This window comes from Giraffa tippelskirchi, chromosome 6, assembly GCF_054371585.1.
Source record: "Giraffa tippelskirchi isolate mGirTip1 chromosome 6, T2T-mGirTip1v1.2.pri, whole genome shotgun sequence".
NCBI classification, from domain to species: Eukaryota; Metazoa; Chordata; class Mammalia; order Artiodactyla; family Giraffidae; genus Giraffa; species Giraffa tippelskirchi.
Window position 1 is genome coordinate 8,242,436 of NC_137280.1, and position 21,156 is coordinate 8,263,591.

At 41.1% G+C, this 21,156-nt stretch overlaps 1 long non-coding RNA gene across 1 annotated transcript; it reads left to right on the plus strand.

Moving 5' to 3' along the window:
• The first annotated feature begins 47 nt into the window (after positions 1-47).
• Positions 48-15,891, plus strand: LOC145509008 (uncharacterized). The gene is made up of 5 exons (XR_014055780.1): positions 48-434; positions 7,116-7,233; positions 7,847-7,963; positions 11,361-12,567; positions 13,080-15,891. It is a non-coding gene; the product is annotated as an uncharacterized LOC145509008 (long non-coding RNA).
• The last annotated feature ends 5,265 nt before the right edge of the window (positions 15,892-21,156 follow it).

The following is a 21,156-nucleotide window of genomic DNA, read 5'->3' on the forward strand; positions in this document are numbered from 1 at the left end:
TGACCAACACAACAGGTAAGTCTGAAGTAAAAAAAATGTGTGTAAGCTAGTGCTAGCTCACTGGTAGGTGGGGCTAGGTCCCAGGATCTTTGCCTGTAGAAATCTGGGGATCCCAAAACTGGTGTTGACAAACTAGCCACTGGCTGAAGGTCCAAAAGTCTTCCAGAGATGGAGCTGGCCTGCTGTAGGCAGACCCAGGACCAGGTGTTCTTGGGTCTGTTGACAGTCTGCTGGTTGGTGGGCTGGGTCCTGACCTTCAGGCTGTGGTGCTGTGATGGGCCTGGGGCTGGTGTCCACCCAGCAGGATGGGCCAGGCCTGTTGCCTACTCAGCAGTGAGTGAAGCTGGATCCTGGCATCTCTGGCTGCAAGGCCCAGGGGCCCTATGTCAGCCCACTGGTGGGCAGGAGGTCCCAGAACCAGTGCCAGCTCATTGGTAAGCATAGCTGGGTCCTGGTGTCTCTGGTTGCAGAGCCACGGGCATCTTGGAGTTAGTGTCATGGCCTATCGATGTGGGGCAGAGCCGAGGAATTCCAGGGCTGATGCCTGGCTCAGTAACGGGTGAGGCTGGTCCTGGGACTAAGGCCAGCCCTCTGATGGGCAGAGCTGATTCCAGGGTCTCTGACTGCAGGGCCCTGGGAGAGCTGGGACTCGGGTCTTTGCAATGGGTTATGGAGCATGTTCTGGATGCCCTGGTGGACAGGATTGTGTCCTGGGGTGGCTGTGGGTTCAGAAGATCTTATGGCATCAGGACTGCTAGTGGGTGAGGCTGTGTCTCCACATGACTAGTTGCTTGGTGTCAGGTGTTCCAATACTGGCACTGACCAGTGGCTGGGAGGAGTTGAATCCTGGTGTTAATAAGCTGGAGAGAGAATTACAAAATGGCGCTTGCTACACTAGTGTTCACACAGAACGAGAGTCCCAAAATGGCTGCCACCAGTGTCTATGTCCCCAGGGTAAGCTTCAGCTGCCTCCTCTCTCAGGAAGCTCTCCAAGATCAGCAGGCAAGTCTGACTCAGGGTCCTTTCAAATTACTATTGATACTTCTTCCCTGTGTCCCAGAGCATGTGAGATTTTATATGAACCCTTTAAGAGTGGAATCCTTTGAACATGACTTTTCAAAATTTTTAATAGGGAAGAATAAGAATTCAGAAAAGGGCCTTATCAGATATAGGAAGCTTAGGTTTTCAATTTGAAGAAAGTAAGAAATGATTCCTGACTTCTTGTACCTTTATTTATGTTTGGTTTCTTTAAAAAATGCTGTCATCATGTTTTCAAAAATCATCATTTATCTCTGAGTCTTAAAGTGAACCAGTCTCCAGCTGAAAATCAGAACACCTAGCTCTTAGTCTCATTTAGTCAGAAGCACAGTTTGTTTCATGTACTTCTGTTTCTTTAGCTGGAAAACAGGGTTGGGAATCACTCTATGCTTTACAGGAAAGGAACATTCATTGAGAGGGTAAAACGAGACAACTTGTTATGGGCTAAAGAAAAATTCCCTATAAACTCATCCTCTTATAGTTACTTAATATGAGCTCTTCTCTGGAGGCTGTCTTCACAGATTATTTGCCAGATCAGTCTTAAAAATGTCAGGCATCACGGAAAGGGAAACCTATAAATGAGAAAGTTGGCCACAGTCAGTCCCGAGGGCCTCTCTAGCACTGGCCCTGTGGGAACTCTGTAATCAGTTGAAACCTTTGCGGAGGAAACAGGCTCTCCCTCAGCTGCATCCACCGGCATCACAGAGGTCTGGAGCAAAAAGCCAACACTCCCTGCTGAGCAGCAAAATGTTTGTGTCACCTGCCATCCTGAAGAAAATGGTCATGCTGCTGGAGGACATAATCAATGGAAAGGAAGCCCAGTCACTTCTCCACCATGCCCTCCTTCTGCCTGCAGCTATAAATGTCAACTATTGAGACATCAGAATGAAAATCTTTAGTAGCACTGTGGTGTTCCAGATACATAGAATGACCTGCAACAATAGGGTTTTAGCAAGGACGGCTGATGGTGTTACCTGTTTAGCAAGAAAAGGTGAATCTAGTTTATATTTTATATTAACTCTAGCTCTCATTTTTGTTTTCCCGTAAAAATTCAGGAACCAGTCATTGTCTGTGATGTTCCAGGTGCTGTTCTAGGTGATAGAAGTAATCAGAATTGAATCAGAAATATTTGCTCTCCAAGAGTTTATTATCCAGTAAAAGAGAGAGAAGACAAGTAAAACATAGTCATTACAATATAATGATGATTGGAATATTTGTGCATTTATATACATGTGAAAGTGAATAAAATCTTGGGGCTATTTTTATTCAAAAGCATCTTAGGGTACTATGAGAGGTAAAGAGAAGGGCCTAGGCATTTAGATTTACTAATGACTTAAGGCAGGGCAATTTCAGTTCTCAGTTGTTAGATTCCTTGTCAAGTAATGATCTACAAGCACTGCAATAGAATCTAGGGATACCAGAGGGAGCAAAACTGACAAAATTCCACATTCTTTTTTTTTTTTTAATTTTAGAGATTTAAATTTTATTTTAGTAAAAATGATCTGTGAGGAAAATTAAAGGAATCAGGACAATCTGATTCATGTGTTAACAGTATTACCCTTGAACTAAAGCAGGAGGCTATTTCAGCTGAACAAATTGCTGATTTACACATATTTTTTTAAAATATCACTGAATTAGATACTTGATACAAGTGAAATATTATTTGGCTAATTTCATCATTCTGTTATTGAAGAATAGTCACAATTCTTCTTTCTGCCCCTGTGGAGATTCATGCTTACTCGAGTCCTAATAAACAAAAATGCTGATGCTTAGGGAATGTTAAAATTCAGTTTAACAGGTTTCAATTCAGCCAAAGTTTATCAAACAGAATTCCACATTCTTATGAAGCTTACATGTGAGACAGGTACAGGGCAGAGAGAGAACAGTAGTGAGTGGATCTAGGGCAGACAGTGGAGAAATCTTTGGTTTACCTTGTCTTTTTATGAAAAAGAAGCAAATGAAGAGATCAGAGTGACAGGGACCGAGATTTAAAAATGATGTGATCCTGCAAAATTATTTTGAAGAATTCCAGATTTTCAAACTTCTGAATATTTTGATAGATTTTAGACCTGAGAGATCACAGAGACCTCTAAATAAAACTCCTGGTATATTTGATTATCCCATTAATTACTTGGAACTGCAATCATGTATACAGCAGTGTTTTGAATTGTTGCAATAAAAATATGCCTTTGTGATTTATGCAAACAGTATACACTCAGCAAAATACACATATGAATTCTTATAGCTTTTTAGCAAGCAGCACTTATAGTTTTTACTCCCTGTTACCTTCGAGGATAAATTATTATACATACACATTAAGACATAGAAGTATGTCAATAGATTAAGGATGATATAATGTTCAGAGAGGTACCACGGTATCTCTCTGGATCAGAATGGCTGGTTAATATTTCTCTGGAGGATCCCTTGAGGGCTTTGAAGTCTCTTATGACATCTGGTCAGCTGCTAGTTGGTGAGCAAGGGATATGAGAAGGAAAAGCGTCCTTCCCTGGAGAACCAAGGAATGAGAACATGTTGGGCTTTTTCCTGCCAGAGGGCTCTGCCCCCGTGTTCCTTGTACCCGGAACTCTCCTTCCTCCATTTCCTCATGCGGGCTATTCTACCATGTCCTTCAGTTTGCAGCTGAGTTATTCTTCCCTCCGGAAGCTCTTCCTGACAAAGACTTTCCCTTTGAACAATGTTCAGTCTTCCTGTCACAGCTCCTACAGCTCCCGTAGTCACCGAGTCAATGACTACCTTCCTATCAAACTGTACATGGAAAAGGATACTGCCTTTATTTCGAGCATCGTGTCTGTCTGGCACCCAGCAGTGCTACTTTTAACTTTGTGACCGGCCAGTAAGCTTCTTGCTACCGCACTCCACCGCCTTCTGAGAAAGGCGAGGGCTGGTAATCAAAGACTGTGCTTTGCTCTAGGGTGGATATGAACATGTCAGTCTGAGGAAGGAGCCCAGGTGGCTTTGCTCAAGGGAACGGGCAAGGTTGAGGGGCCATTGGAGGGAGGAGTAAATCAGCAAATGTGAGGGCTACACTGAGGTAAGAATTGGGGGCCAACGACCCCTCTTTGTAGTACTGTATGTAGAAGGATGATTTTAAGCAGTTTGCTGTGGTGCTTCCAATGTAAATCTTCTCTTCCATCTCTACAGTGAAATCACCAGTAAATTCCAAATTTCCCACTAATCCTTTTGGTTTATTATTGGTGGTGACTCAGAGAGGGAATAAGTTCTGTAACTGCTTAGTCAAGAGTAAAGACTAATATGGGGATGTGATGGTAGTATTCCTTAAAAGGAAAATGAAAAATAGAGAGGCGGGAAAGAGAGAGACCAAATAAAACCCTGAAGCCCTTGAAGTGAAGTGAGAGTCTCTCAGTTGCGTCCGACTCTTTGCAACCACATGGACTGTAGCCAGCCAGGCTCCTCTGTCCATGGGATTCTCCAGGCCAGAATCCTGGAGTGGGTAGTCATTCCCTCCTCCAGGGGATCTTCCCAACCCAGGGATCACAAACCCAGGTCTCCCACATTGCAGGTGAATTCTTTACCATCGGAGCCACCAGGGAAGCCCTTGAGGGAAAGGATAATATCGAATCTTTCACTCATTTTCCCTCTTTTCTAGCATCTAAAACAGAAAAAGATTCTTAAGTCAGTCAAAGGAAAAGTGACTTGATTTTTGGTGTGAGAGAGAATACTCTGCTGTCTTGTTCCCCCACAAGTTTTGAAGTGTTGGCTGACCAGTCGCCAGTGTCTGACTGACTTGTGGGATATTAGGGGGGAGACATGTAGGGTCCAGAAGCCTTTCCTTACTAAGCTGGATCCAGGCTCTTCCTCACCTCTGTCCCATGGGCTCACACTGAGTGCCCTTACATATGTTTTAGACTCAAGAAAGCTGAGACCAAACCCTACTCCTGTCGTGTTTGTAGCTATGGGTCTCACAGTCAGTCAATTAATGTGTGTGTCTTGGTTTTGCTCTCTGAAACAGTGCAGTTCCACAGGAGGGCTGTTAAGAAAGTTAAAGGTGTTAGCATTTGGTGCCTGAGGCAAAATCAGTGTTCAGCACATGCAATTTTTCTTCCCACTCTGGAAAAAGTTGATAATATGCTTTTTGAAGTTTTCTCTCTCTTAGCGTCGCAAGTGGCAACAAAAGATGTTGATTCTGAGCCTGCTCTTCTTTTCTTCTAAACCTCAGATTTTGTACCTGTCAAATCAGTCAGACTCCATTCTTCTTTAATAGTAAATCTAACATTTTTTGAGTGGTAGCACATGCCAGGCACTGTTATTTACTTGAGGTTGAAGAAAACCACCACCCAGAAGACCCAGCCTCTATGTAGTATATATTATCAACACTATTTATAATCAAGGAAGTTGAGACATAGAGAAGGCAGAAAAGTTGCCCAAAGTCACATAGGAGTAAGTGACAAAATGGGGATGAAAGCCCATAGAAGACTGTTGCAGAATCCCGTTTTTATCACCTAAATAAGTGAGGAGAATGAAACATACCTTTGATCAATAATTTTAAATGCAAACTGCTATTACTCATATTTGACAAGAGAATTAATTATTTCATAAAGCCAGGCCCCACTTCTTCTAGTAACTGAGATGCAGAAATCCTTGAGCAGAAATAGCAACAACTTGGGTATTTGTAGGAAATGTAAATTCCAGTCCCCTTCCAGACCAGATCAGAATGATTATTTTAATTAGATTTTAAGAAAAGTGAAAGTGTCAGTCCCTCAGTCGTGTCCAACTCTTTGCGATCCCAAGGACTGTAGCCCACCAAGCTCCTCCATCCATGGGATTTTCCAGGCAAGAATACTGGAGTGGATTGACATTTCTTTCTCCAGGGGATCTTCCTGACCCAGGGATTGAACTCGGGTCTCCTGCATTGCAGGCAGACTCTTTACTGTCTGAGCCACCAGGGAAGCCTTAAGATTTTAAGAAGATTTCTACAAATGTTAAAGTTTAGGAAGTGTGATTTTTGCTTCTCTGAACATTAATGTCCTTATCTGTAGAGTGAGGAGCTTGCACTTGAGTTTCCCCAGTTCTGATCTGGGGTTTGCTTGTGGTTCTCACTCCTGGTGGGACTCATGTGTTCCATGCCGGATGGAGGAATTATCCATTCTCTTCCATCTGCATCAATTCCCTAAAGTACTTCTTCGGAAGAACTGTAAAAATGAAGCTATTCTCTACAGAGACATAGAAAACTGTAACAAAATCTTCATATTTTACTAAATTGAGCAGTTTGGGCAACTTCTTTAGCTGCTTTGCTCTTTGCATAAATTTTCTTTCAGTAGATTGATCAATCCTTTCTTCATATTTTTTACTGTATGGATTCATTTTCGCTGGGCTTCCCAGGTGGCTCAGTGGAGACACAGAAGACAGTTCAATTCCTGGGTTGGGAAGATCCCCTGGAGGCGGAAAAGGCAACCCGTTAAAGTATTCTTGCCTGGGAAATCCCATGGACAGAGGAACCTGGTGGGCTACAGTCTGTGGGATCACAGAGTTGAAACAACTTAGTGACTGAGCACTTACTTTAGTTAAATATGTATCAGGGTCAATGCGGCATTATTTAAGATCATTTAGCGGATATTCCCTTCCTCCAACAGAGGATGCAAATTGCCTTTTTGCCTTTAATTCCTCATGATACCCAAGAAGGGTCCCTTTATTTTCTATAATTTAAATGTCATTTTATTACTTTTCCTTGATCTTTATGTTGGTTTGTAAATGGACATTTTGTATTAAATGAGAGAAGAAAATTTTGATAATTTATGTGTGCTTTATTTAAACAAAACAAAGAAAACTAAATAATATTTTTCAATGTTTTCTGAGCTTCTTATGACAAACTGGAAGGGCTTTCACTGTCAACTAACTGCTCAGACTGAACTTCTAAACTGTTGAACAAGAGCACAATGCCTGATGAGTGACCTGTGTCAAGGGGGCTGGGTCCACAAATTGTAATAAATAGATATAGATCGACAGATCAATGGATCAGTCTATGCACTAATAGGTGATAGATAGATCGATAGATAGGTAGCAATAGGTAGATAGATAAATGGTTGTATTTTCTGCAGGTATCCTCAGTAGCTGCTCTCAGCATCATGAGCTTGCAGACCCTGTTGGAGATATGCCTGTGATTCATCACTACACTTTGATCACAGTAGACCTGTATATCTGATGGCAGAGCCTTTGGTAACAGTTTGACCTTCTTTTGTCTTCTTTTTGCAGAAGAAATGCATTTTTACAATTGGATGCTTTTATTCTTTGTGTATTCCAAGTGTGATTTTTTTAAAGACATTAATACTACTATCTAATTTAGTATATCCTATAATTGTCATAGGGGGCTTCCCTGGTGGCTCAAATGGTAAAGAATCTGCCTGCAATGCTGGGGATCCAGGTTCTATCCCTGGGTCGTGAAGATCCCCTGGAGAAGGAAATGGCAAGCCACTCCAGTATTCTTGCCAGGAGAATTTCACGGACAGAGGAGCCTGGTGGGCTACAGTCCATGGGGTCCCAAGAGTCAGACATGGCTGAGTGACTAACACATAATTGTCATAAGCAAAAATATAATGAGTAGAACCAAAATTTTTTCATCAAACATTCAAGTCAGTAGTTGTGGCATTTTTATTTTAAAAAATATATTTTTTAGTATTTTCAGAGTTTCGCACTCTCACAGTTCTAATATTGCCAGTGAATAGGACGCATGTTAATAATAAATAATCTTAAAATCAGTGTTCCTCATTCCTAGCTCCTCATCTCGAGGAACTGATCCACAAGATTTACTTCTCTGTTCCCTCTTTTCCAGCAAGTGGAAGGATGAGGATATTTCTGTAAAATAGCCTGGAAGTCAGCTGTAGGCACTTGTGAAGTTGGAAAATGGCCAGTTTCATTCCGAAGTCTTCAAACTTCTACTCTAATGCAGGCTGGTTTATTTCTAGTCTTTGTCTCCTATCCCCACTTAGAAAACATTTTGGATGATATTGAGAATGATCTCTTATGATTTTAACTTTTTGACCTAAATCACATAATTCATACTTCTAATTACTGAACTGAACTGAAGTAATGAAAGAATCACGGGAATACAAAGGACCTCAAAACTACCTAGTGCTAGAACTTCATGGAGACCCTTGAACCTCCCATAAAAGGACAAATATTGAGCAGACAGCTTAGCCCTTAATACCTCCAGGATAACAAATTCCATTAACTTCTTCCCAAGGCTAGCTATTCATCTCTGAATAGGAGAAACTTTTTGTTTGCTTGTTTGTTTTTCTCCAACAGCCAAGTATCAAAGGGTAAGAGAGTTGGTCTTCAGATTTCACCTAAATACTTCACAGACAATAAATGTCTTTTTTTTTAATTTTAGAAGATAGAATTACGCTTTACATTATGTTCACTTCAAATATGCATATTTTAACATACATTTTACATACACTTTCTAGACAAATTGGAAAGGTCAGATATCACCTTGTTTAGTTTGCAAATACCATGTAGGTATTCAAAAGTAGATTTATGGTCACCCAGAGCCCCTGGCCCAGAACCTTCTATTCTGACCCTAAAAAATTGTTCTAGCCACTGAATTGTTCTGTCTTTCTGGGACTGCTTTTCATACTCATTGTGAATATTAAAAACCCCTTCCTTGAGTCATTGTTCTCCCACGGTGCAGTCAAGCGTGCTGCTTGTTCATGGCAGAATGAGCACAATGTGTGCAGAGCCTTCGGAGGTGGAGCCTCTGCACCTCCTCTCCAGCAACACTTGATTTGGAATCTGGAAGCTTCATTCCTGGTGGGGGTAACAGCAACCTTTCCCCCATAATTAATTTCTGTAAGCTGCAGTTCATTAGAGAGAAGAATGACAGCCTTGAGACACTGACGCTGACTTGTGTGTGACTCCAAATCTCCATCACCTTATTTAAAGGTGGAGTCAGCCATTAATGGTAGCAATAATTCCAATATCTTTTAATACTAACAGCAACTCAACCACCTTAAAATAATTCTGGTGCGAGCAAACTAAGTAATTTAAAGGCAGCTCATGTTCTCTCTAAGTTTTCCATGGCTGCTATTGGGAATACTTGATAATTTATGAAGGCTTATACCATCAAATTAATTACATTTTCCGGATGCCACATGTCTTTTTTTTTTTTTTTTTAAATACCAGCCAGCTCTGAATTATGAGTAACAACAACTGCAGCTATTCATTCCTCCAGTTTATGGAAAATAAAACTTGAATCATCTTAGTAATGCCATTATTTCAGGCACAGTCAGTCTAAGATGGGTCAGCAATTTTTATTCCTCATTCTATGTATTTTTGGTTAAAAATTAGAAGACAGTATTGCAGCTGGGAAGCATTTTTTTTCAGCAAAGTGTGAAAAAACATTGTTAGTCTTTCATAACTACAAAATTTGAGAGAGAAAAACAGTTAGTTGATGGATTATTTGAATTTCTTCTAGTAATGGAAATGTGACTAGGTTTATGATTTCACAAGCCTGGAAAGTCAAAGGCATTCATGCACAGTCAAAGCCTGAAGGAAGTGAAAGTGAATTAAAATGCATATATATGAAATCTAGAAAAATAGTACTTACGAACCTATTTACAGAGGAGAAAGGAGATGCAGACATAGAGAATGGTCTAGTGGACATGACAGGGGAAGGAGAGAGTAGGACAAATTGAGAAAGTAGCATTGACATACATACACCATCATGTGTACAACAGATAACTAGTGGGAAGCTGCTGTATAACGTAGGGAGTCCAGCCGGAGACTCTGTGACAATATAGAGGGGTGGAATGGTGGGAGGGGAAGGCTCTCTTGCATATATATATATATAGTTATATACAGTTATATATAGTTATATATATATATATATATAATTATGGCTAATTCACATTGATGTACAGCAGAGATCACCACAACATTGTAAAGCCATTATCCTCTAAACAAAAAGTGAATTAAGGTGAGGTTCCTACAGATGAGAATCCAAATAGTGGAAAATAGAGCCCAAAGTCTAGGTCTGTTTTTCTTAACAACTGGTCTTTCCTACTGGATATACCATTAAAGCAGAATGCAGAGGGTTACTGATCCCAACTTGATTAATTTTTCATTCTAAGTTGAGAATAGGATTCAGAAACTCTGACCATATGCTGAAAACGCATTTTTTTCTCTTGCGACATGAACACAATAATGGAAATTTTTATTTATTTCAACATATATACAAGAGTCCCTTTTTCCCTAGCCTTTTCTTCTCTTCTTTCCTCAGATATTTGTAAAGCCTCCTCAGACAACTGCTTTGCGGTCTTTCATTTCTTTTTCTTTGGGATGGTTTTGGTCACTGCCTCCTATATAATGTTATAAACTTCTGTCCAGAGTTCTTCAGGAACTCTGTCTACCAAATCTAATCCCTTAAATCTATTCATCACCTCCACTGTATAATCATAAGGAATTTGATTTAGGTCGTGCCTGAATGGCCGTGTGGTTTTTCCTACTTTCTCCAATTTAGGACTTAATTTTGCAATAAGAAGCTGATACCTGAGCCTCAGTCAGCTCCAGGACTTTATTTGCTGACTGTATAGAGGTTCTCCATCTTAGGCTAGAGAGAACACAGTCAATCTGCTTTAGTTCCCGAGTTCCAGAGATAGCAAGGAGAGATAAGGGAGGCCTTATTAAATGAACAATGCAAAGAAATAGAGAACAACTAGAGATTCTCTAAAATGGGAATGGCTAGAGACCTCCTCAGGAAAATTGGAGCTATCAAGGGAATATTTCACACAAAAGTGAAAGTGAAAGTCACTCAGTCATGTCCGACTCTTTGCAACCCCGTGGACTATACAGACCATGGAATTCTCCAGGCTAGAATACTGGAGTGGGTAGCCTTTCCCTTCTCCAGGGGATCTTCCCAACCCAGCAATTGAACACAGGTCTCCCATGTTTCATGCAAGGATGGGCACAATAAAGGACAGAAAAGGCAAGGACATAACAGAAGCAGAAGAGATTAAGAACAGGTGACAAGAGGTGACACAGATGAACTAAAAATAGAGGTTTTAATAACCCAGATAACCACCATGGTGTGGTCACTCACTGAGAGCCAGATATTCTGGAGTTTGAAGTCAAGTGGGCCTTAGGAAACATTGCGTGTGAGTGTGTTCAGTTGCTCAGTTGTGTCCAGCTCTTTGTGACCTCATGGACTGTAGCCCAGCAGTCTCTTCTGTCCATGAAATTTTCCAGGCAAGAGTACTAGAGTAGGTTGCCAAGGTGTCCATTTCAAGTTCCAGGGGATCTTCCTGGCCCAGGAATCAAACCCACATCTCTTGTGTCTCTTGCATTGGCAGGAGGATTCTTTGCCACTGTGCCACCTGGGAAGGTCCAAGTAAGCACTACTGTGAACAAAGCTAGTGGAAGTAATGAAATTCCAGCAGAGCTATTTAAAATCCTAAAGGATGATGCTGTTAAAGTGCTGTACTCAATATGCCAGCAAATTTGGAAATCTCAGCAGTGGCCACAGCACTGGAAAAGGTTAGTTTTCATTCCAATCCCAAAGAAAGATAATGCCAAAGGATGTTCAAGCTACCATATAATTGCACTCATTTCACATGCTAGCAAGGTTTTGCTCAAAATCCTTCAAGCAAGTCTTCAGCAGTATGTAAACTGAAAACTTTCACACATACAAGTTGCATTTAGAAAAGGCAGAAGAAAAGAGATCAAATTGCCAACATTCATTGGATCATGGAGAAAGCAAAGTAATTCCAGAAAAACATTAACTTCTGCTTCATTGACTACACTAAAGCCTTTGACTGTGCAGATCACAACAAACTGTGGAAAATTCTTAAAGAGATGGGAATACCACATCACCTTACCTGTCTCCTGAGGAACATGTATGCAGGTCAAGACATGGAACACCCAACTGGTTCAAAATTGGAAAAGAAGTATGACAAGGCAGTTTATTGTCATCCTGCTTATTTAGCTTATATGTGGAGTATATCATATGGAATGCTAGGATGGATAAATCACAAGCTGGAGTCAATATTGCTGGGAGAGATAACAACAACCTCAGATATGCCTATGATACCAGTCTAATGGAAGAAAGTGAAGAGGAACTAAAGAGTCTCTTGATGAGGGTGGAAGAAGAGAGTTAAAAAACTGGCTTCAAACTCATGATCCAAAAAATGGAGAAGCAATGGAAACAGTGACAGACTTCATTCTCTTGGGCTCCAAAATCACTGCAGATGGTGACTGCAGCCATCAAAATAAAAGATTCTTGATCCTTGGAAGAAAAGCTATGGCAAACCTAGACGGTGTATTAAAAGGCAGAGACATTACTTGGCCAACAAATGTCCATATAGTCAAAGCTGGCTTTTCCAGTAGTCACGTATAGGTGTAAGATTTGGACCGTAAAGGAAGATGGTTAGATAGCATCATCAATCCAATGGACATGAATTTGAGCAAACTCTGGGAGACAGTGGAGGACAGTAGAATCTGGTGTGACGCAGTCCACAGGGTCACAAAAAGTCATCTGATGGACTGAACAACAACAACAATGTAAGGAGCCCCGTTGACTTGTGCAATAATTAGAACAGCAGTTAGGAAAAGGAGTTTGGGAATCTGACAAATCTCAGAGATTTGCCTTTTGAGAGCTGTGTGACCTTGAGCAAATTATTTAATCAAACTAACTATTAGTGTATCATCTAAACACTGGTTGATACACAAGGTCTCATGGGCCAAATTCAGCCCACTTCCTGTTTTTGTAAATAGTTTTACTAGAATGGGGCACGCTTATTCATATGCATATATCTCTGCTGCTTCTACACAACAAAAGCAGAGTGAGTATCTCAACAGGACACTTTATGCCCTCAAATCTTAAAATATTTGTTGTCTCATCTTTCACAGAAGAAATTGATCAATCTCTGATTTAGAAAACTGATGTGGTAGTGTCTACCTCATAAGATGATTGTGATGATTAAGTGGGATAATGCGGATGTATTGCTTAGGACTTTGTCTGGCACATGGTACATTCTCATTAACTGCTGGGTATCATTACTTGTCCTTTGCAGAATTTACACTCAGTGCTGGAGGCCGTATGACGAATATGACACAGCTCCATCCTTAATGACCTTAAACAACATGGTATGACACTGTGACAAGATGCTCAGTGGGGATATGCAGGAGCCGTATTCAATACTCACCTCTTCCTTATGTTTATTATGGGATCTATGCTATAAAAAATCATGTTTAATGAGGGAGTCAGGATCAAGATGGCAGAGGAGTAGGAAGCGGAGTTCACCTCTCTACACAGAAACATTGAAAATACATCGACAAGTGGAAAGATTTACAAAAAAACCCAGCTGCTGAGCCCTGACAGAAGACCTCAGCTGTCTTTTCAGAAGAGAAAAAGAAGGGATCGGGATGGGACCAGCACCCTGGGGAAAGACTTGTGAAGGAGGAAAGTTTCCCACCCCTTGGGAGGTCTCCCCACTAGCGAAGAGATCATATTGGATGGAGGGGGGGTTGGGGAGCTTAAGAAGGGAGAGCAGCAACGAGTCTGTGGAAGGCAAGATGGAGAATAACCTGCCCAGAGGGTTGGCACCTCTACCATGCACCTCCCAACCTGAGATACACCTCTTTGGTGAGGGTGAGAGCTGAGTGCTGAATCTGACTCCCAAAGCTTAGTCCCAGGTAGAGGACCAGGGTTAGGTGCAGAAGCAGCGTGGAGAGATCAGGTCTTGGCAACTGAGAGTGTACTAGGCAGAAGCCTGAGAGGTGCAAGAGGGGAGGTGTGGGGAACGCCGTAAGAACTTCCTTCCCTGTGAGCACTCAGGGCAACAGGACACTGCCTACAGGAGCTCTGGGGAACGCTGGGGGTGCCACCGCCACCTCGGGCTCCAATGCTGGGCACTGACTGCCCCTTCCAGACCCTTAGGAAGACACCAGGCTCCATCCCTGCTGATCAGGAAGGCGCAGACAGATCCAGTCTCTAGGCATTCCACCAGCAGTCCCCAGGACCTGCACACTGCTCCAGGAGGGCACAGATAGCTTCTGCAACTGGGAAATCCTCCAGTGGGTGCTGAAACGTCCTGCTGTCCTGGGAGTGCTCAGATAACTCCATTCACTAGGAAATCTCTTAGCGGGTGCCATGTCCTGCCCCCACTGTCCTAGGAATGCAAAGATACCTCTTTGCATTGAAAGCATTGATACTAGGAAATCTGCCAGTGAATGTCAGGACCTGTCCCAGTGTCCTAGGAAGGTGCAGACAGCTTTGCCCACGTGGAAATTCTGCCAGAGGGCTCTAAGACCAGTCCTGCTGTCCCAGGAGTGCACTGAAATCTCTTGCTACCAGGAAATCCATCAGTGGGTGTTAGAGCCTGCCTTGTTATCCCAGGAGATGCAAATAACTCTTGCTACTAGGGAAATTCACCAATGGGTGTCTGGACTTGCCACGCTGTCCTGGGGTGGTATAGATGGCTACCCCCACCCACCAGAAAATTTGCCCAGAGGAGGGGTTGAAGCCACAACTGAGACCCAAAGATTATGTAACAAATGAAGAAGACTTAAAATCTCTCCTCATAGTTGCATGACTGTGGATTTAAACTTCCACTAGTGGTATCCTAAATCCAGCACTTGCGAAACACCTGAAAAGACAAATGCTCCTGCAGCTGGGATTGGTCTGACTCTGGCGGCTGTGGGCTCTGTGGGCATGCACACCTGGGAGCCGAGCCAGACCGGAGTCTGAACCGCCTGCATAGCTCCCGCAGCGCGTCCAGGGGCTCCATAGCTCCCGCAGCGCGTTCAGGGGCTCCATAGCTCCCGCAGCGCATCCATAGCTCCTGCAGCGTGTCCAGGGGCTCCATAGCTCCCGCAGAGCGTCCAGGGGTGCGACTTCCTCAGTTCTGGGGTCTGACCTCAGTGAAGCTGTGCTGGTGTCCGAGTGACAACAATGCCTGGAAGTCACCAGGTCCAGTCGCAGGCCTGAAAGTCACCAGGTCCAGTTGCAGGCCTGGAAGTCACCAGGTCCAGTTGCAGGCCTGGAAGTAACCAGGTCCAACCTCAGGCATACTTAAAGCAAAGGTGAACTGAGAGCAGCGCCGACAGCAGTGTACTTCGTGAGCCCAATAAACAGATGAAAGGGGACGCAGCAGAGCACATTTACAGATGGACCTCTCTAGAGGAGAAATACTCAGTGGCTTCTGTCCATGTGGGAGTGCTCCAATCGCACCTACCTTGCACTGCAGATGAGAATCACAGCTAAGAGAAAGATCTGGAGCCTCTACTCCAACAACTGTGGAGAAGATACTGCCCCTAACAGGGCAGTAATGCAGAGCAAAGGAGAGGCCCTATTCGATATCATGGTGGGCTCTGATCACCACAACACCAATCAAACCCCCCATCAAGGGGATAATGACACAAGCCTCTGGAGTGATCTTACCTTTGGGGGCAGACACCAGAAACAGGAGGAAATATGATCCTGCAGCCTGTGAAAAGGAGACCACAAACACAATAAGCGTGACAAGATGAGATGACAACTAAGTTGCAGATGAAGAAGCCAGATAGAAAGCTATAAGAACAACTGAATGAAGGGGAGATGGGCAATCTACCTAAAAAAGAATTCAGAGGTAATGATAGTAAAGATGATCCAAGACCTCAGAAAAAGAGCAGAGGCATGGATCAAGAAGACACAAGAAAAGTTTTCCAAAAACCTAGAAGTACTAAAGAACAAACAAACGGAGATGAACAAGACAATAACTGAAGTGAAAAAATTCACTAGAGGAAATCAGTAGCAGAATAACTGAGGCAGAAGAATAGATAAGTGACTTGGAAGACGGTGGAAATCATTGCCATGAACAGAATAAAGAAAAGAAGAATGAAAAAGAATGAGGACAGTCTCAGAGACCTCTGGGAAGTGTTACATGCATCAATATTCAAATTATACTACTCCCAGAAGAAGAAAAAGAGACGGCCTGAAAAAATATTTGGAGAGACTATAGCCAAAAAATTCCCTAACATTGGGGTAGGAAATAGTCACTCAACTCCAGGAAGCACAGAGAGTCCCATACAGGATAAACCCAAGGAGAAACACATCAGGTCACATACTAATCAAACTAACAAAAGTTAAATACAAATAAAAAATTAAAAGCAATAAGATAAAAACAACAAAAAACATACAAGGGAATATCTATAAGGTTATCAGCTGATTTTTTGGAAGAAACTCTGCAGGTCAGAAGGGACTAGCAGGATATATTTAAAATGATGAAAGGGAAAAGCCTACAACCAAGAATACTCTACCCAGTGAGACTGTTGCTTAGATTTGATGGAGAAATCTAAAGCTTTATAGACAAACAAAAGCTAAGAGAATTCAGCACTACAAACCAACTTTACAATAAATGCTAAAGGAACTTCCCTAGGTGAGAAACACAAGAGAAGAGTACAAAAGATGAAAGGAAGAAAAAAGGCCTACAAAAATGGGCCTAAAGCAATGAAGAAAACGGCAATATAAACATGCATATTGATAATTACCTTACATGTAAATGGATTAAATGCACCAACCAAATGACATAGACAGGCTAGGTGGATACAAAAACAGGACCCATATATATGCAGTCACTTGAGACCCAGGGACACATACAGACTGAAAGTCAGGAGACCGAAAAAGATACTTCATAGAAAAGGGAATCAAAAGAAAGCTGGAGTAGCAATACCCAAGTCAGAAAAAATAGACCTTAAAATAAAGACTGTTCCAAGGGACAAGGAAGGACACAACATAATGATCAAAGGATCAATCAAAGAGGATAAAACAACTCTAAATATTAATGCACTCAACATATGAACATCTCAAAATGTGAGGCAAATGCTAATAGCCATAAAAGGGTAAATTGACAGTACAATAACAGTGGGGGAACTTTAACACCGCACTTACAACAATGGATAGCCCATCCAGAAAGAAAATTAAGATGGAAGCACAAGCTTTAAATGACACATTTTACAAGGAGACTTTAATTGATATTTATGGGACATTTCATCTGAAAGCAGCAGAGTACACTTTCAATGTCCAACTCTTTGTGACCTCATGGACTGTAGCAAGCCAGGATCCCCTTCCTCCACTATCTCCCAGAACTTGCTCAAATTCATATCCATTGAGTCAGTGATGCTATCTAGCCGCCTCATCCTCTGCCACCCCTTTCTCCTTTTGTCTTCAATCTTTCCCAGCATCAGGGTCTTTTCCAATGAGTTGGCTCTTCGCATCAGATGGCTAAAGTGTTAAAGCTTCACCTTCAGCAACAGTCCTTCTAGTGAATATTCAGGGTTGATTTCCTTTAGATTTGACTCATTTGAGCTCCTTGCAGTCCATGAGACTCTCAAGAGTGTTTTTCAGAAATCCCATAAGAGATCAGAAATAATCAATTACATAGAAAAAACCTAAAAAGCACAAACACATGGATCACTGAATAAATGAAAGAGAAAATATTAAAAAATACCTATAAAAATTAAGTGAAAACGTGATGACCCCAAATCTATGGGATGCAACAAAACCACTTCTAAGAGGGAAGTTTATAACAATATAATCTATCTCAAAGAACAAGCAAAATATCAAATAAACAAACTAATCTCATATGTAAAGCAAGTAGAGAAAAAAGAATAAGCAAATCCAAAGTTAGTAGAAGGGACGTAATCATAAAAATCGGAGCAGAAATAAATGAAATAGAGACAAAGAAAACAATAGTAAAGATGAATGAAACTAAAAGCTAGTTCTTTGAGAAGATAAACAAAATTAATAAATCTTTTGTTGTTATTGTTCAGTCCCTAAGCCATGTCCAACTCTTTGAGACCCCATGGACTGCAGCACACAAGACTCTCCTGTCCATCATTATTTACCTATGTTTGCATGTTCATTGAGTCAGTGATTTAACCTAACAATCTCATCCTCTGACATTCCCTTCTCCTTTTGCCTTCAATTTTTCCTAGCATCAAGGTCTTTTCCAATGAGTCAGTTTTTCACATCAGGGGGCCAGCTGATTGGTCCTTCAGCTTCAGCATCAGTCCTTCCAGTGAATATTCAGAGTTGATTTCCTTTAGGACTAACTTGTTTGATCTCCTTGTAGTCCAAGGCACTCTCAAAAGTCTTCTCTAGCACTACAATTTGAAAGCAACAATTGTTTGGTGTTCAACCTTCTTGATGATCCAACTCTCCTATCCTTACAAGACTACTAGTCTAACCATAGCTTTGACTAAATGAGCCATTGTTGGAAAAGTGATATCTTTGCTTTTTAATACACTCTCTAGGTTTGTCATAGCTTTCCTTCCAAGGAGCAAGCATCTTTTAATTTCCTGGCTGCAGTCACTGTTTGCAGAGATTTTGGAACCCAAGAAAAGAAAATCTATCACTGCTGTCTCTTTTCTCCCTTCTATTTGCCATGAAATGATGGTACTAGATGCCATGATCTTAGGTTTTTTGTATGTTGTGGATGCATAAAGTAAAAAGGGTAGAGGACTCAAATAAAAGTAGGAATGAACAAGAAGTTACAACTGACACCACAGAAATGCAAAGGATCATAAAAGACTACTACAAGCAACTATATGCCAATAAAATGGACAATGTAGGATACATGGACAAATCTTAGAAAGGTACAGCCTTTCAAGAGTGAACCAGGAAGAAATAGAAAATATGAACAGACCAATCATAAGTAGTGAAATTGAGACTGTGATTAAAAATCTTCCAAAAAACTAGAGTCTAGACCAGAGGTCTTCACAAGTTAATTCTACCCAACGTTTAGAGAAGATCTAATACTTACACTTTACAAACTCTTCCAAAATTTTTCAGATGAAGGAATCCTCTCAACTTCCTGCTATGAGGCTACCATCACTCTGATACCAAAATTGGACAAAGACACCACAGAAAAAGAAAATTATAGGCCAATATCACTAGTGAACATACATGCAAAAATCTTCAATGAAATATTGGAAACAGAATGCAACAACACATTAAAAAGATCATACACCATCATCAAATGGGATTTATCCCAGGGATGTAAGGATATTTTAATATATGCAAATCAATCAATGTGATGCACCATATCAACAAATTAAAGAATCAAATTCATATGATCATCTCAATAGATGCAGAAAAATCTCTTGACATATTTAATACCATTTTATGATTAAAACAGTCTCCAGAAAACAGGCATAGAAGGAACTTACCTCAACATAATAAAGATCATATATAACAAACCCACAGCAAACATCATTCTCAAAGGTGAAAAGCTGAAAAAAATTTCTTCTAAGCTCAGAAATAAGACCAGGATGTTCATTCTTTCCACTTTTATTCAACATAGTTTTGGAATTCTTAGCCACAGCAATCAGAGAAGTAAAAGAAATACAAGGAATCCAAATCCAAAAAGAAGTAAAATTGTCACTATTTGCAGATGACACGATACTGTACGTATGGATGGATGTGAGAGTTGGGCTATGAAGAAAGCTGAGCACTGAAGAATTGATGCTTTTGAACTGTGGTGTTGGAGAAGATTCTTGAGAGTCCCTTGGACTGCAAGGAGATCCAACCAGTCCATCCTAAAGGAGGTCAGTCCTGGGTGTTCATTGGAAGGACTGATGCTGAAGCTGAAACTCCAATACTTTGGCCACCTGATGCAAAGAACCGACTCATTTGAAAAGACCCTGATGCTGGGAAAGATTGAAAGCAGGAGGAGAAGGGGCCAACAGAGGATGACATGGTTGGATGGCATCACCAACATGATGGACATGAGTTTGAGTAGGCTCCGGGAGTTGATGATGGACGGGGAAGCCTGGTGTGCTGCAGTCCATGAGGTAACAAAGAGTCAGACATGACTGAGCAACTGAACTGAACTGAACTGAACTGATAATACTGTACATAGAGAATCTTAAAGATGGTACCAGAAAATTACTAGAGCTCATCAATGGATTTGGTAAATTTGCAGGATAGAAAGTTAATACACAGAAATCTTTTGCATTCTTATACGCTAACAATGAAGAACCAGAAAGAGAAATTAAGGAAACAGTACCTAGAAATAAACCTACCTAAGGAGGCAAAATTCTGTACTCAGAAAACTGTAAGATATTGATGAAAGATATCAAAGATGACACCTATGGATGGAGAGATTTACCATATTCTTGGATCAGAAGAATCAATATTGTGAACATGATTATGCTACCCAAAGTAACTTACAGATTTGATGCAATGCATATCAAGTTACCAATGGCATTATCCCAGAATTAGAACAAAAAAATACTACAGTTTGTGTGAAGGCACAAAAGACCTTCAATAGTCTAAACAATCTTAAGAATGAAAAACAGAGCTGGAGGAATCAGGCTCCCTGACTTCAGACAATATTACAAAGCTGCTGTAATCTAGACAGCATGCTACTGGCACAAAAACACAAATATAAATCAATGGAACAGGATATAAAGTCCAGAGATAAGCTTGGGCACCTATGGTCACCTAATCTATGACATAGGAGGCAAGAATATACAATAGAGAAAAGACAGTCTCTTCAATAAGTATTGCTGAGAAAACTGCACAGGTACTTGTAAAAAATGAAATTAGGACACTCCCTAATACCATACACACACACACACACAAAGCCAAAAAAAAAAACCAAAACACCTCATTAAAGAACTAAATGTAAGGCCAGTCTGTATAAAATTCTTAGTGGAAAAAGGCAGAATGCTCTTTGACATAAATCACAGCAAGATCTCTCTTGATCCCTCTCCCAGAGTGATGAAAATTAAATCCTACCTGGTTAGGCTATATAACCTTGATTATATATTAATGGATTGTATCTACTCATATACTATTAGGGATTTTTACGTGTATGTTGAACTCTAGTTATCTTTTCTTATGGTGTTTTGTCTGACTTTGTTATTAAAGTAATAATGGCATCACAGAATAAGTTGGGAAGTGTGACTAGTGGACCCAGTACTAGGTTTTGATATGGACAGGTCACTTGACACCTGAATCAGTTGTGACACATGACTGGAGTAACAACAGTGAAGAAGCATGGCATAAGGAGTAGATGGCAGAGATCCCTATTCTACAATGATGTCTTCTTGATTTCATTGCTTCATATGAGGCCATCCAATTCTTTATTTTGAGGGGTTCTGGTT